Source organism: Oryctolagus cuniculus, chromosome 7, assembly GCF_051225735.1.
Source record: "Oryctolagus cuniculus isolate XC-2025 breed Fujian yellow rabbit chromosome 7, ASM5122573v1, whole genome shotgun sequence".
In the NCBI taxonomy this organism is placed as follows: domain Eukaryota; kingdom Metazoa; phylum Chordata; class Mammalia; order Lagomorpha; family Leporidae; genus Oryctolagus; species Oryctolagus cuniculus.
This window is the reverse complement of record NC_142873.1, coordinates 114,841,537-114,856,230: the sequence shown is the minus strand read 5'-3', so window position 1 is coordinate 114,856,230 and position 14,694 is coordinate 114,841,537.

Genomic DNA, 14,694 nt, shown 5'->3' with positions numbered 1-14,694 from the left:
GATTATGTGTAGAGCTGCCTGACTTCTAGAGCCTGTGTGTTTTTCTACTGCCAACTCAACAGCAATCAGCTGAGAAGATAGGCTGAGACTAGGTTCTAATCGTTGACAGTGACTTGCGTATTAGAAGCACTTGAAAAATGGTAAATATTCTCATCATCATCATCGTGCAATGTTTTATAAAACTTGGCAACGGATTAATTTTCCCAGTCACGCTGAGAACTACAGATAAGGATTTTGGAATTCCATAGGCTGATTTTGTTCTAAGTTTGGTCTGTGTGCTGGTGTCCATCTGTAAATCCTCATGGGTCCTTGCCAGGATAAGGACTAAAATGGAGAGAGAGCACTGACGAATTTTAGAGCAATTTGACATCACCATGGCATCCAGGAGTGTGACTGTGTATTTTAGAAAAGTGTCAGTTGGCCACAGATTGAAACGTAAAACCTGGTTCTCTACCACAGGCACTTTTAGAAGCACTGATACAGATCATTCATTCAATGTTTGACCAGTTCCATTTCATTTGGAATTCACTTGGATAATAGGATCAGTTCCGTTCAGTTTGGAAAACAGTAGTTACATCCACTGTGTGCTGTGTGTTCTCCCAGGATCTGTGGAGGAAAGCAGGGATAAGAAAGGCCTGGGGCCTTCCCATATCACTCCGCATAAGAATGTGCACAGATTAGCCGCAGACTTGTGTTGATGCCAAATTGGTTTCACTTGAACATACACTTGCAGTTCTGCAGGCTACCTACTGGTGGCTGGCTGTGGGAATCTTGAAGCAAGAATGTCTGAACCCTTGACCTGCAATTGTGTCCCTAAGCAATGCAAGAGGAAGGCTCCTCCTTTCAGGTCTCCAAGACTGAGCTCTCCCAGGAACTGGCTTGTGGTATTCAACCATGTGCTTGCTTGCTTTCTTGTTTTTTTCCTTCCACGTGGTCTTGTCTTGTCAATGGGGCTGCTTACTCTTTGAGAGTGGAGGCCATCTCCCAGACCACTTGTCCTCACAATCAAAGACATATTTTCTTCAGACTTAATTTTTCTGAAGTTGATATGGATCTTACAGGTGATAATGTGCATGTGATGTAATCTTCCCTTCCTCAACCTAAAAGTTAGTGAATCAATGGTGCTTCCTAAAATTAATGGCATCTTAGAATTTAATACTGTAAAATCTGTGGTACTAAAATTGCCCTCAGCACTCTGTTGGACATAGAAAATGTTCTATTAATATTCCCTGGTAGAATTATTACTTCTACTTTTTGAAAACATAATTTGTACTCACGCAGGGACCAGAGCATTGGGTGGAAACTGAAGATTTTGTGTCTACAGTTGAAACAATAGCTCGTTTACTAATATATCCCTAACAGCACTCGTTCCCAGTTGATGACTTTATTCTACCTTCCAGATGAGGAAGCCTAGGCTTGGAGGTAGAGGCTGCTATTTGCCTGGGTCAGGAGCTGGTTACTTGCTGAACCGAGACTCCATGCAATTTCCACTCGACCAACCTGGTAATCTGTGTACACTGCAAAGTCCAAGTAAAAAGTTACTCTTTCAGGAAGACCATTTAGTTTTCTTCTCTATATAATGGTGATCTTTGTCTTCTCTACACCTCTCTGACACTTAACCTGTGTCAATCCAATGACCTTAATGCTTTTTGTCTTTAATGCTACTTGTGCATGTCTTGGTTCCCACCATTAGATACCAGTTTGTTGAAAGGCAGCTAAGGGACTAGTCACTAGCCTCTATTAGGAGACACTGGCAACTTGCCCCCTGTCTTACGGTGTTTCTTTTATGAAACACAGTTTACCCACCAACTACCTATGCATGTGGTGCATCTGTGATAGAGGGTCTGGTTCCAAGTGAGATCCAGTGAGACTACATGTACTGGGATGATTTGCTTTTGAACGCATCCTACCTTAATATGATTGTTTGTTTACTAAAAGTAATATGGACCCCATATAAGTAATAAGTACTTGGGGTTGTAATTATAAATACATACATATTTCCCTAGAGTACAATGGAACAGTCCCACTAATAGTAATAAAACAAACATTTCTCTTATGTTGCTCAGTCTCATAACAATTCTGTAAGGCATGTAACCTCAAGCCCATTAGCTGGGGTTGAGCAGCCCAAGGTACCCCCTTAGACCGAAGTTAGAATGTGGTCATTGATCTTTATATCTACACTATTTATTTATTTATTTTAAAGACAGAGTTACAGAGAGAGGTAGAGACAGAGAGAGAGAGAGGTCTTCCATCCGCTGGTTCACTCCCAGGTGGCCGCAATGGCTGGAGCCATCCCGATCCGAAGCCAGGAGCCAGGAGCCTCCTCTGCATCTCCCACTCAGGTGCAGGGGCCCAAGGACTTGGGCCATCTTCTGCTTTCCCAGGCCATAGCAGAGAGCTGGATCGAAGAGGAGAAGCTGGGACTAGAACCGGCGCACATATGAGATGCCTGCACTTCAGGCCAGGACTTTAACCCAATATTTACATTATTTTTAACAATACAATGAATGCTGTCACGTCTGTCTGTTACTTTCAGACTGCTGCTCTATCTAATGTAAACTCATTGTAGCATTCCCTGTTGGCCCAGTGTGTGATTGAAAGAACCTGTTACAGATCTGGTGTTCTCTAGGTAATATCTCAGGTGATCAACAGGCAGGTGATAGGCAACATCAGTCACATTTGCCCTGGAGGCAAAATGAACTATGAAGATAGAGAGTTACCCAAGAATGGCAAGGCCTGTTTCCCTGGCTGTTAGGCAGGGGTCTTATCTTCCATAGCGGGAGATGGAGAGAGCCCTGGGTAGTGGCAGCCACAGGTGCTCTGATTGGGGTCCTCATCCCTGCTATTCTGGCCCAGCATAGGTCTCGGCTGTGCTCAGAGCCTAAAGGAAGCTATGGGAACAGGCTCTACTGGGAGACATTGGCAACTGCCGTGTCCTGTAGTATTTCTGTGTTGTCGATGCACCCTGAATAGATCCTACCCCACAGATCTTGCCATAAGACTGCAAAGCCTGAACCAGATGTATTACGTAGTCCAGTACTTAGAAAACACATCCAGAGTGTGGACTATCCTGGGATCCCAAATGTTTGGAAATCTTTGCCCTTTCTTAAGCTGAGATTCCAGGTCTTGATCACTAGCTAGAGAAATGGATCTCTACAAATAGTTCCCTGTGGCACAAGATTCCCAGTGATGACGCTCAAATGGAAATGCAGCTTTTTAGAAAGAAAAATTCCCTTGAGAACCTAGGGGAGTTTATGACTTTTAGATGGCTGTTACTTCAGCTGTGCGATGGGAATTACTATGTAACTGGCACAGTTCAAGGCAATTTAATGGAGAAGGGGGTATATCTCAAAGTGACAGCCTGGGGGTATGTCTATGACCTATCAATTCTGATTAAAAGGTGAGAATGAGGGGAATAGATATCATTGAAGCATTTAGTTTATCTATCAGCCTTGTAAAGCCACTCGAAGGTGTCCATACCCACGTTTCTGCAGTTCCTGTCTCTGATGGGAAACTCACACTCAGGCTCTTGCAACCTCTGCAATCACAACACATTTGGTGGAATGCTTTCCTGCTACCATCTTGAAATGCTTAATAATTTTGAAAAAGGAGCCCCACATTTTCTTTTTGCACTGGTTCCCACAAAGAAAGTCCAGTGTACCACACCAAGTTCCTGGAGGCAGCTGCTAAGGTTTCCTACTTTCCTTCTGTTGTGGCCATTTGTTCTGATTCTGCCTTTGATGCCGAAACGTGGAGAGGAATCCCTCTTTTGGCCAAGGTGCTGAAGATACTTAGAAGCTGCTGTTCTCTTCTCTCTCTCTAACCATGCTCTTCTCTTTTCTTTCCCCATTGCCTTGGGTGTCACTATTGCTATACATTCTAGTTGGATGTGAAATGATGTTTATTTCTCATCTGTATTGCCTTCTTATACTGGCATTACACTATTTTAATAATTATATTTTATTAATATTATATTTTAATAATTACAGTCTTGTGATATGATCTAAACCTTGTAAAGGGGAGTCTTCATTACTTGTACAAATCAGCACTGTATTTCTCCTCTCTAGTTGTCAAGATAATTTTCTGAATAAAGGCTGCTTGGTCATTGTGAATTATTCTTTTTATTTTACCATGGAATTCAACTCACTACCATTTACTTTGAAGTTTTACAAACATTTGAACATGTGAAGTTGAGCGATAATATCCTTTTTTGGTGTTATCTGTCAGATTTCAATGTAAGGATTTATGATAGCTCTATAAAATAAATGAGATAACTTTTCATATTTCTCCATGCTATAGAACACTTTATGCAGCCTGGAAATCTTTTTCGTTAAAGTGTAGAAGAATTCACCATATAAGGCTTGGAGGCTGCGAGGCTGAGGCGGAGGATAACCCTGAAGACAATTTTCTTGAACTGTGACTTGGTCATTGCTATCTATGTGCATTTCTTTTCTATTTCTTATGAACCAATTTTGTGATTTTCATTTTCCCACAAGTTATCTCCATTAATAAATTTTTCAAAATTTTCAGTACCTAACTATGTATAGCATTATTTGTGCATTTATGTCTTCTATATGTATTGTGTTCTTCTGCATTAAACAATTTTTTCTTGAATAGATTTGTGTCGCTCCCCCTCTTCGTGGAGGAACGACACTAAACCCTGCCTAGGCTTCCTATCCAAGTCACGGCCCCATTATGTCGCTCCCCCTCTTCGTGGAGGAACGACACAGGACCCTGCCTAGGCTTCATATCCGAGTCACAGCACCATTATGTCGCTCCCCCTCTTCGTGGAGGAACGACACAGGACCCTGCCTAGGCTTCCTATCCGAGTCACGGCCCCATTATGTCGCTCCCCCTCTTCGTGGAGGAACGACACAGGACCCTGCCTAGGCTTCATATCCGAGTCACAGCACCATTATGTCGCTCCCCCTCTTCGTGGAGGAACGACACAGGACCCTGCGCTGTTCTTTTGTCTGCTCGGCCCTCCCCAGGTTTGCTGCTGGTTCTTCCCGGGTTGGCTACCGTCCCTTCCACCTCCGTGGAAGGGCGGTTCCCCCTGCCACATTCCCCACTTCTGCGGGGGAGTGGCACACCGCCGGCCGGCTCTCTCGGGGGCTGCACAGGTGTTCCCCTTAGATGTTCCTGGTGCATGCCGTCTCTCTCCTCCTTTATAGTCCTCTTCCACCAATCCCAACTCTGCTACCCACACACCGAGTACACTGCTCTCCTCCAATCAGGAGCAGGTCCTGCTGCTTATTGGTTGAACTGGAGGCAGCTGTGTAGAAGCTGTTTCCTCCTCTCCCAGCGCCATATTGTGGGAGAGCAGATGCATAGAATAAGTCTTAATTCCAGTAACAGTCTAGTCCGAGTTGCTCCCAGTTGCTCCCCACAGATTTGTCAAAGGCTTGTAAAGGTATTTTGTTTTCATGTAGTCTTTGGGTTTATAGATAAAGTCATTGTAGGCTCTATTTTTGCTTTTAAATTAATTTTTGTCTTTATAGTTTCTTTTCTATTTCCCATCACCATTTCTTAGGGAAGAGGAGTTCATTAAAAAAAACCTTGTTGGTAAAAATGTTATATATTTCATTTTCTACTTAAAAATAATAATTTTTCTAAGTGAACTGAGGTGAATATCAAAAATCTTCATTTTCCATCTTTTTCACTATGCTCAAAATTGTTTGCAGTTGTCTTTGCCTTTCTGAGTTCATTACTGTTATGTCGTCACTGGGGAGTGCAAGTTTTATCAAAATGAAGGGCTCCTTCTTCCCTACCCCTGCTTTGGAGATCTGCTCGGCCTAACATTTAACTTCTGCTCTCTCTTTGTATTTATCTGACTTGAAGTGTTGCATCTTTATTATTTTAAACTTTCTGTGACATTTCATGTGCCTGTTTTTTATTTGGACAAACCACTGGTTTCTGTTTTAAAATCTAACCCAAGAATTTTTGTCCTTTACAAGCTCATTTCTGTTTATCCATGTATGTTTTATTGCTCCCTTACCATCCTGGCTAACAGTGGTTTATTAGGGCTTCATGTCTTTTTAAATTTTAACTTTTGTGAAACCTCGTTTTACTGCCTACAGCTCCCCATCCACTCTTCCCCCCACATTTCCAAATTTCTATTTCCCCAAGGAAATCAGCAAGGCAAGGTAGGATCAATTCAATCATATATTTCAATCATGATAGTTCATATTTATGTATCTAAGAAACCTAAGAACAAGAGTATGTTCATGGGATACTAAAAGAAACTTAAAAATGTAATGTGCGTTTTGATTAAAATAAATATGAATAAAATGTTTTTCCGATTATCTGATTGTTTCAAGAAATCACATTTTGATTCATCTGCTTAATGCAATCTAATATTGAATAATAGAAATACATAGTGTTCTTATAAGGTCTTATATATGTTTCATATATGAAACATAGACTATCATCCAAATAAAGCAGTATGTGTGAATTGTTTATAGCTATCTGTTCATCATTTTACTGCAGAAATGTTCCAGATTCTTTTGAAAAATTTTTATTTATTTATTTTCATGTTATCTGAAAGGGGGAGAGAGAGAAAGGAGAGACAGAGACATCTTCCATCTGCTAGTTCATTCCCCACATGCCTGTCACAGCCATGGCTGGGGCAGGCCAAAACCTGAAATTCCATTTGGGTCTCCAATTTGAGTGGCAAGTGCTTGAGTCATCATCTACCCAGCGTGCACATTATGAGGAAGCTGGATCAGAAGTGGAACTGGGACTTGAACACAGGCACCCTGATGTGGGGTGCAGGTGTCCCAAGTGGCATCTTAACTGCTGTGCCAAATGCCTGCCCCTGTTCTGGGTTCTTGAATCAGGAATCTCTTCTGAGCCCTCTAGCCATTCTACTGTATGGTGTACCATTTTACCATTTTTTTAACCAGAGCTTCATGTGTGTCATATGTTGTAATAACAAGGTAGGCACACACATACACACATGTTTTTCTTGTTCTATGTGTTAAATTACCTTTTAGGAAAAATATCCTGAGTTCCTTTTTACTTCTAATTTATTAATTACTCAGGCCAATAGCTATCACATGGATTACTAGCATCTCACAGAATATGATTAGGAAAATCTCCCTTAGGGACATCTGGTTCTGTCATAGTTCTGAGAGAGATAAAACCATAGTGTGCTGATAAACCTGCAGATAACATCATTCATCATCTAGAGGCATCTGCAAGACCTCTAGTGAACACTCGTGAAGGGCTCACTTTGGACGGGGCGCTGTGCTCACCTGGTGCGGCTAGAATGTGGACAGTGGTGTGCTCCTAGTCCTTGTGAAGCTCACTATTACCAATGGGTGGTCACGTGAAGGTGTGGTGAGTGTCACAGGGGACTCACAGCCGATGAGGGGGGACACAGAGAGTGGGGTAAAAAGGGGGCTGGGAGAATGGGCTCAAAGACGAGGGAATGATTTTGCATTGCAGAGGATGCCGGAGCCAGGAACTCCATCCTGGTCTCCCATGAGGATGGCAGGGGCCCAAGCATTTGGTCCATAGTTCACTGCTTTTCCAGGTGCAGTAGCAGGGAGATGGATTGGAAGTGGATCAGCTGGGACTCGAACTGGGGTTCCAATAAAAGATGCTGATGTTGCGGTTTAACCCGCTACGCCACAACACCGGCCCTTCTGTGGTGTTCTTGGGGTCTCTTCTTCTACTAAGTGGAATTTACTGAATATTAGCTGAATAGAGTGGGCTCCTGAACCAGACACTCTTTCAGTTTTTAATGGTACAACGTAATCTTTGAAAAGGCTTGTAATTCTGACATCGCAAGCTTTGGTAACAGATTTGGGGCCGTGAAAGGGTCTGAAGGCTCAGAGTCGTGAGTTGCTGTTTGCTATGGTGTGAATGTGTCCCCCAAAGTCCATGTATTGGAACCTTTAATCCTCAATTAACAGTGCTGAGAAGTGGGATCTTTCAGAGGTAATCAGACCATGAGGGCTGCGCCCTGATGAATAATGCCATTATTGCATGAATGAAGTCATTACAGCAGTGTGTCTGCCCCTTCTTGTCCTCTCTCACTGTGTGCTGCCCTCTGTTATGATGCAGCAAGAAGGCCCTCACCAGAGACAGCCTCTGGATCTGGGGCTTCACAGCCTCCAGAACTGTGAGCCGAGCAAACTTCTGTTACGAATTAGCAGTCTGTCGTGGTCCGTTACAGCCTCTCATCCTGCACAGTAATCCACGGCCAGGGTACCCTCCCGGACATAGCACCTTGACCTAGCCAGGAAGGATGTATTGAGTTAGCTCCTCCTAGGAAACACCTGGCCTATCTGGGTGCTCCTGAAATCACATGCTGAGCTTTCCTTTGTGACTTTCAGGTTTCAGGAAGAATCTCAAAGGTGAGGGAAATCGAGAAATCTTAGAAAGGACTCTTTTCCTTTACCGTATGGCATCATCCTGCTCTCCTGGAATTAACACTCTTCTGGAACCCTGGTCCATTCCAACCTGGTCCTGTCCACAGGGTAGGAGAACTGATTTGGGAAAATTCAATTCTATTAGAAAAGTACTCATTTGTTCATCCACTCAACCTCTGTCTATGCTCCAAGCACGGAGGAAGGTTTAGGTGACGAATTCCCACTCTCTAAGATCAGCCTAGGAGGGGAGACAAGTAAATAAATGAGAGGGTGCTGGGGTGGGAGGGTGTGGGGTACAATGGGAGTGTAGAAGGTGGCCCCACTTGAGGATAAGGGAAGATTTCCTGGGGAGGTGATGACAATTTGAGTTTTATGGACAAATAGGAGTTGGGCTGCTCTGGAAATTACAGTGTGGGTATAGAGGGGTTTGCGTTTGGCATAGTGGTTATAACACGGCTCGGAATGCCCACATTCATATTGGAATGCCTCAGTGCAAGTCCTGGCCTCCCTGCCGATTCCAGCTTCTTGCTAGTGCAATGATGATAGCTCAAGTGGTTAGTTCCCTGCCACTCATATGGGAGACCCAGAATGAGATCCTGGTTTCTGGCTTTGGCCTGGTCCAGTCCTGGCTGCTGTGAGCATGAGGAGTAAACCAGTGGAAGGAAACTGTTTGTCTCTTTCTCTCTCTTCCTCTCAAAACTAGTTAACATGCAGACATAGAGACTAAAATGATTAATATCTGCCTCCAGTCTTCTAGTTGCATAACTAGACCTAATCACATAGTTGAGATGGATAAACAAACATTTATGGGGCTCCTGTTTTGCACAGTCCTCATGTGCAACCATTAAAAGTAACACGAAATAGTGTCTGATTAGATACCCCTTAGAGAGGAAGAATTGACCACTAAATGAAAACAATTCATGCATATTTGGACCCTTTTAACTCTAAAGATGCAGGCTACTCAACAATTTAAGAGATGTAGCCAGGGCCATACGGTCTAAGAGAGACCAACCTCATCCAGATTAACACTGTAGGATGACAGGAGGCTGATTCCCTACTCTCTTGCATGGGTTATGTCTCCTGCCGGCACACATTTCCACTCTTTTGGGAGTCTCAGTGTATAAAATGTCTCTTCTCCAGGAGTGATGAGCTCCTTATGCTGCTTGGCACATAGCGAGAGACCTAGGAAGATTTGCTGAAGAGGAAAATGTGTAGTAAGTGCATAGTGTTTACACAACCATGGTGATCCTGATTTTTACCCACTGCAAAGTTTAGATTTCTTTCTTGATTAAATCAATAATAATTACGAATGTTTATAGCAACCTATAAAAATATCAACCAGGAAGAATGGCAAGAGTAGTTTATTCCTAATACTGAATTAAGAGGAGATGAAACACCTAAGACTCTCCTTAGAGAACTGTGTCAGATAGGTCCCTGCACCAATTGTGTGATTGGTCCCTGGATCTATGCACCAAGCACCTGGCATGTTGAGAGGCTTGAACTTGGTGCTGGATGTTAACTGAATACTGAGTGTGTGAGTAAGGGGCACAATGAGAGAAACCCCAAAGTGCTTGACATTCACTGAGTAATAGCCAGACATTCACTGTGCATTTGCTATGAGCTACAGGGCACTTTTTGTTGGAGGGGTAAAAAGCAGTGTATGTTTTGGTCTGCAAAGAATTCATAATTTCTCAAGGGTACCAGCATTTGTTGAGAGCCTACCATGTCCCAGACACTCTATGGGCTGTATCCTTACATCTACTTGCCCCATTAAGGATCCTAACTACTAATGTAAGAGAAGATAGCAATGAAAGAGGAGCCCTCATGGTATATGTTGATGACAATGATCTTTTCTTTTCCCCCATGATGGTGAGAAGCTTCTGACTAGACCAACACAGGTGAAGGGAGTGCAGGTTGATTCTAAGAGAGGAGAAAGCAAGAGATTTGGGGGATTTTTGAGACACCTAACGCTCACAGAATTCTTGTTTACGAGATGGGGAACTGAGCCTCAATGAGATGGGAAACTCACCCAGAGTCACACTGTTTCCAAAGCTGTGCAGGGGTGGCTAAGGTGAGTCTGCTTTACCCTCCTTCCTTCTTCCATCACAACAGCACTAAAGCTCCCGTGCCTCTAGCTGGGGGAAGCCAGCCTGCTTACCTTCATGGCCCACAGCTGTTCGAGGCTGGCCTGGCCCAGATGTCTCTAAGTCATCTTCCTTCTGCCTAGTGCAATGGGGACCTCACCAGCAGCTGGGTTCCTCTGGGTGTTCACTCAATGGGTGTGGGGCTTTCAGAAGGTAGCACTCAACACTCTGGCTCTGAGTTGCCTCATTCTGAGAGAAGAATGGGACTCCTGGGCTTCAAATCTGAATTTGGCCACCTGATAGCTTTGTTTCTTGAGCTTCAGTGTCTTTGTCTGTGCAAGGAGGCAAAAACCATAGATGATGGGTGTAGTGAAAGTGCCCTGCCCGAATCCTGGTACACAACTGTGCACTCCCCACTTGGGCTGCGTTTCTGCCCTGTTCTAGGCAACCAAGTCCTCAGAGAACTCACCAGAACTTTCAGAAGAACCTCTGGGCTAAAGGTGACTCTTTTTCCCACTTTCCTCTCTTTCTGTCCATTCTCTAATGGCTCCACTCTGGACGTCGCTGTCTCTTATCTTCAGTGTAGGCCTAAACATTGATCCAGCAAGGCAAAGAGTGAAGCCATAAAGAGAAGTCAGCAAGGCAGTTGGGCCCCCGGGAGGAAGGGGGTGGCCAGGGCTCATTCTATTTGTACAGGTGCATTGTAATGCAGCCTGTGGTGTGAACATTTTCCACTTCATTACTCCTGGCCCTGGCCCAGGCTCCGTCTGCTCCCCTGGCCCCTGCCTTAGTTTAATTTCAGCGGTTCCTGGCCTTTGGAAGGCAGCAGTTAACAGAAAAGAAAACAAATGAGGTCGCCATAAACATTTTTGAACATTGGCCAGCCGGGGCAGATGGGTACAGTCATGGAGCAGGAAGGGGGCCAGTTTGGCAGGGGCTGCTGGTACCCCCATGAAAGCAACTCAGTCCCCAAGGGATTCTGTCTGCAGAGCCTCATCTTCCTAGCTGCAGTCAGTTTTAGTTCAATGTGTAAGAGGGAGTGAGGACAGATAACCAATAGATCCCAGGATGCTGTAGTCCAAAAGAGTTGGTTGCACTGAATAAATAATAGTGACTGTTTACTAAGCACTTGCTATGTACCAGATGCCGCCCTACGTGCTTTGAATGTGAGGTTCATCCTCTCATCATCCTCATTTTACAGATGAGGAAACTGAGGCACACAATAGAGGTCATAAGCAGCAGAGCCAGATGTTGTTCCTGGCGTTCTGACCACAGCGTCTGCATGTGGAAGTGCTATGCTTTCATGCTTCCTGATAGAACATGTTGCATGGGTTTGAATCCAGACGATAGAAACCTTGAGTTATCTGTTACTTGACTCTAGGATGATTTAATTTGGACTTCTTGAATTCTGGGATTGTATTGGGGCCATCAGATGAGAAAGCCCAGTGACTGTTGTATACTGGGATTCCCCACACAAATTACCCAGGTTCTGCTTACGTAGCTCTATTAATGGTGCACTTATGATTGGAGGAGGCATCCATCCATTAAGTGACAATTCAACCTGATAGTACTGATGGATCTGAGTGTACTGAACAGTTTTCTCCTAACCATGTTGGCTATCTACAAAAGATAGATCTCATGTGCCTGTGCCTAGCAGAGTGCTTCATACACTATGGGCACTCAACACATCTGCATTCCTTCCCTTCTTCCCTGCTCTGTCACACAATCTAAAAAGAATGAAATTGTTTATTTAGAAGCCTGTCAAGAAGTAATTTTTTAAAAAAAATTTATTTATTTGAAAGACAAAGTGACAGAGAGAAGGAAAGACAGACAGAAAGAGATCTTCTACCTGCTGGTCCACTCCCCAAGTGGCTGCAACAGCCGGGACTATGCCAGGCTGAAGCCAGGAGCTGAAATTCCATCCAGGTCTCCCATGTGAATGTCAGGGCTCAAGTACCCGGACCATCTTCTGTTGCTTCCTCAGGCACATTAGCAAGGAGCTGGATCTGAAGTAGAGCAGCCAGGACGTGAACTGGCACTCCCACAGGGGATGTTGGTGTTATAAGTGGGTAGCTTAACCCACTATGCCACAATGCCATCCCCATGGAAGGTAAGTTTTACAAAATAATGTCAAGCTCATGCTTCATTTGAAAGGCAAAAGATTCAGTAGGGCCAGAAAATCCAGTTCCCACCTTCTTTCTTTTTATTCCTTCATTTCTTTCCTTTCCCAAATCATTTGTGAAGACACACATGCGAGGCATTCACTTGGATAGGAAGAAATGGAGCAGTCTCTACCTGTTGGGAGTTCATACATAGAGTGGGAGCCTACAGTTAGAGGTATATGGACTGGGGCCGGCACTGTGGTGTAGCAGGTAAACATGCCACCTGATAAGCTGGCACCCTATATGGGTGCCGGTTCAAGTCCTGGCTGCTCCACTTCCGATCCAGCTCACTGCTAGTAAGCATGGGAAGGCAACAGAAGATGGCCCAAGTTCTTGGGCACGTGTACCCATGTGGGAGACCAGGCTTTGGCCTGGCCCATCCTTGGCGGTTATGGCCATTTGGGGAGTGAATCAGTGCATGAAAGCATGTGCGCTCTCTCTCTCTCCCTCTCCCCTCTCTCTATTTTTCTCTCTCCCTCTCTCTGTAACTCTCTTTCAAATAAATAAAATAAATATTTGAACAATCAAAGACAAAAGAGGTATATGGACCAATGCGAGGGGACCCAGTGATAGGAATGACCAACTTATTGTGCTCACCAATGTAGGTTCTTCAAGACCCACTGGCAATATTTTTGTTACTCTTGGTAAACTTACTCTGTTTAATTGAAACAAACACTTGCATTTGAAATCATACTCCTATCCTTAGGAGTATGATTTTATGAATGGGAGGGGCCATGGCATTAGAGGAGAGGCTATATCAGGGGTTGGAACTGATCCTGTCCCTCTCATGTTCTCAAACACAGTGCCCCTGTTCCGGGTTCCCATCTCTCCTGCTGCCTCAGTGGATCCCCTGCTGGTGGACTATGCCCATCAGCACATAGCCATGCTTGGAGTCAACCATCTTAACAAGCCACCCTCCCGATGAGCCCCATCACCCCCTCACTTCTCTGTTCCTAACTGTAGTCCCTACTTTCTCTCCTTTTATCTCTTGAACCTGCTCCATCAGACTTTGGCCCTCATCCCCTCATTGCGACAGGAATTGTCAGGTCCCTACGGACAACCCTTTGGCAAGGCCTGATCACTTCTCAGGCCTCCCCCTAAACCATCACTGATTGGATGCTCTGGGTCTCTGTTTTCTTAAAGCACTTCCTTCATTCAGCTTCCAGAACAACAATCTCTGAGTGTTCTCCCTACCTTAACAGCTGAGTCCTCTTCCTTTTATTATTTTTTAAAAATTTATCTATTTACCTGAGAGGCAGAGGCACACACACATACACACACACACACGGTGAGAGAGGTCTCCCATCTGCAGGTGAACTCCCCAAATGCTCACAACAGCCAGGGATGGTCCAGGGTGAAGCTCAGAGCTGGGAACACAACCCAGATTCTCCACGTAGGTGGCAGGAACCCAGGTTCTCAAGCCATCACTGCTGCTTCCCAGGATCTGAGTCAGGATCCAGAGGCAGGTATTCAACCCCGGCACTTGAATCTGAGATGCAGGCATCTTAGCCAGTGTCTTAACTGCTAGGCCAAACTCTGGCTCTCTCTACCTCTTCCTAACTCCAGCCACTGTCATGCTGCAAGGCCTGGGTCCTCTTCTTTACCTCTACTTCCTCCCTTGGGGATTTCAACCCAGACACATTGCTTTAAATAACATGGGTTCTAAAGAATGATAACGGGGGTCGGTATTGTGGCCTAGTGGGTAAAGCTGCTGTCTGCAGTGTCGGCATCCCATATGGCACTGGTTCAAGACCTGACTGCTCCACTTCTGATCCAGCTCCCTGCTAATGTGCCTGGGAAAGTAGCAGAAAATGGCCCAACTGCTTGGACCCCTGCACCCACATGGGAGACCTGGATGAAACTCCAAGCTCCTAGCTTTGGCCTGCCCAGCCCTGGCTGTTGCAGCCATTTAGGGAGTGAACCAGTGGATGGAAGATGTCTCTTTCTGTCTCTCCCCCTCTCTCTGTAACTCTTCCTTTCAAATAAATAAATCTTTTTTTTTTTTAAAGAATGAAAATGGGTATCTTTTTAAAAAAGATTTATTTATTTATTTGAAAGTCAGAGTTACAC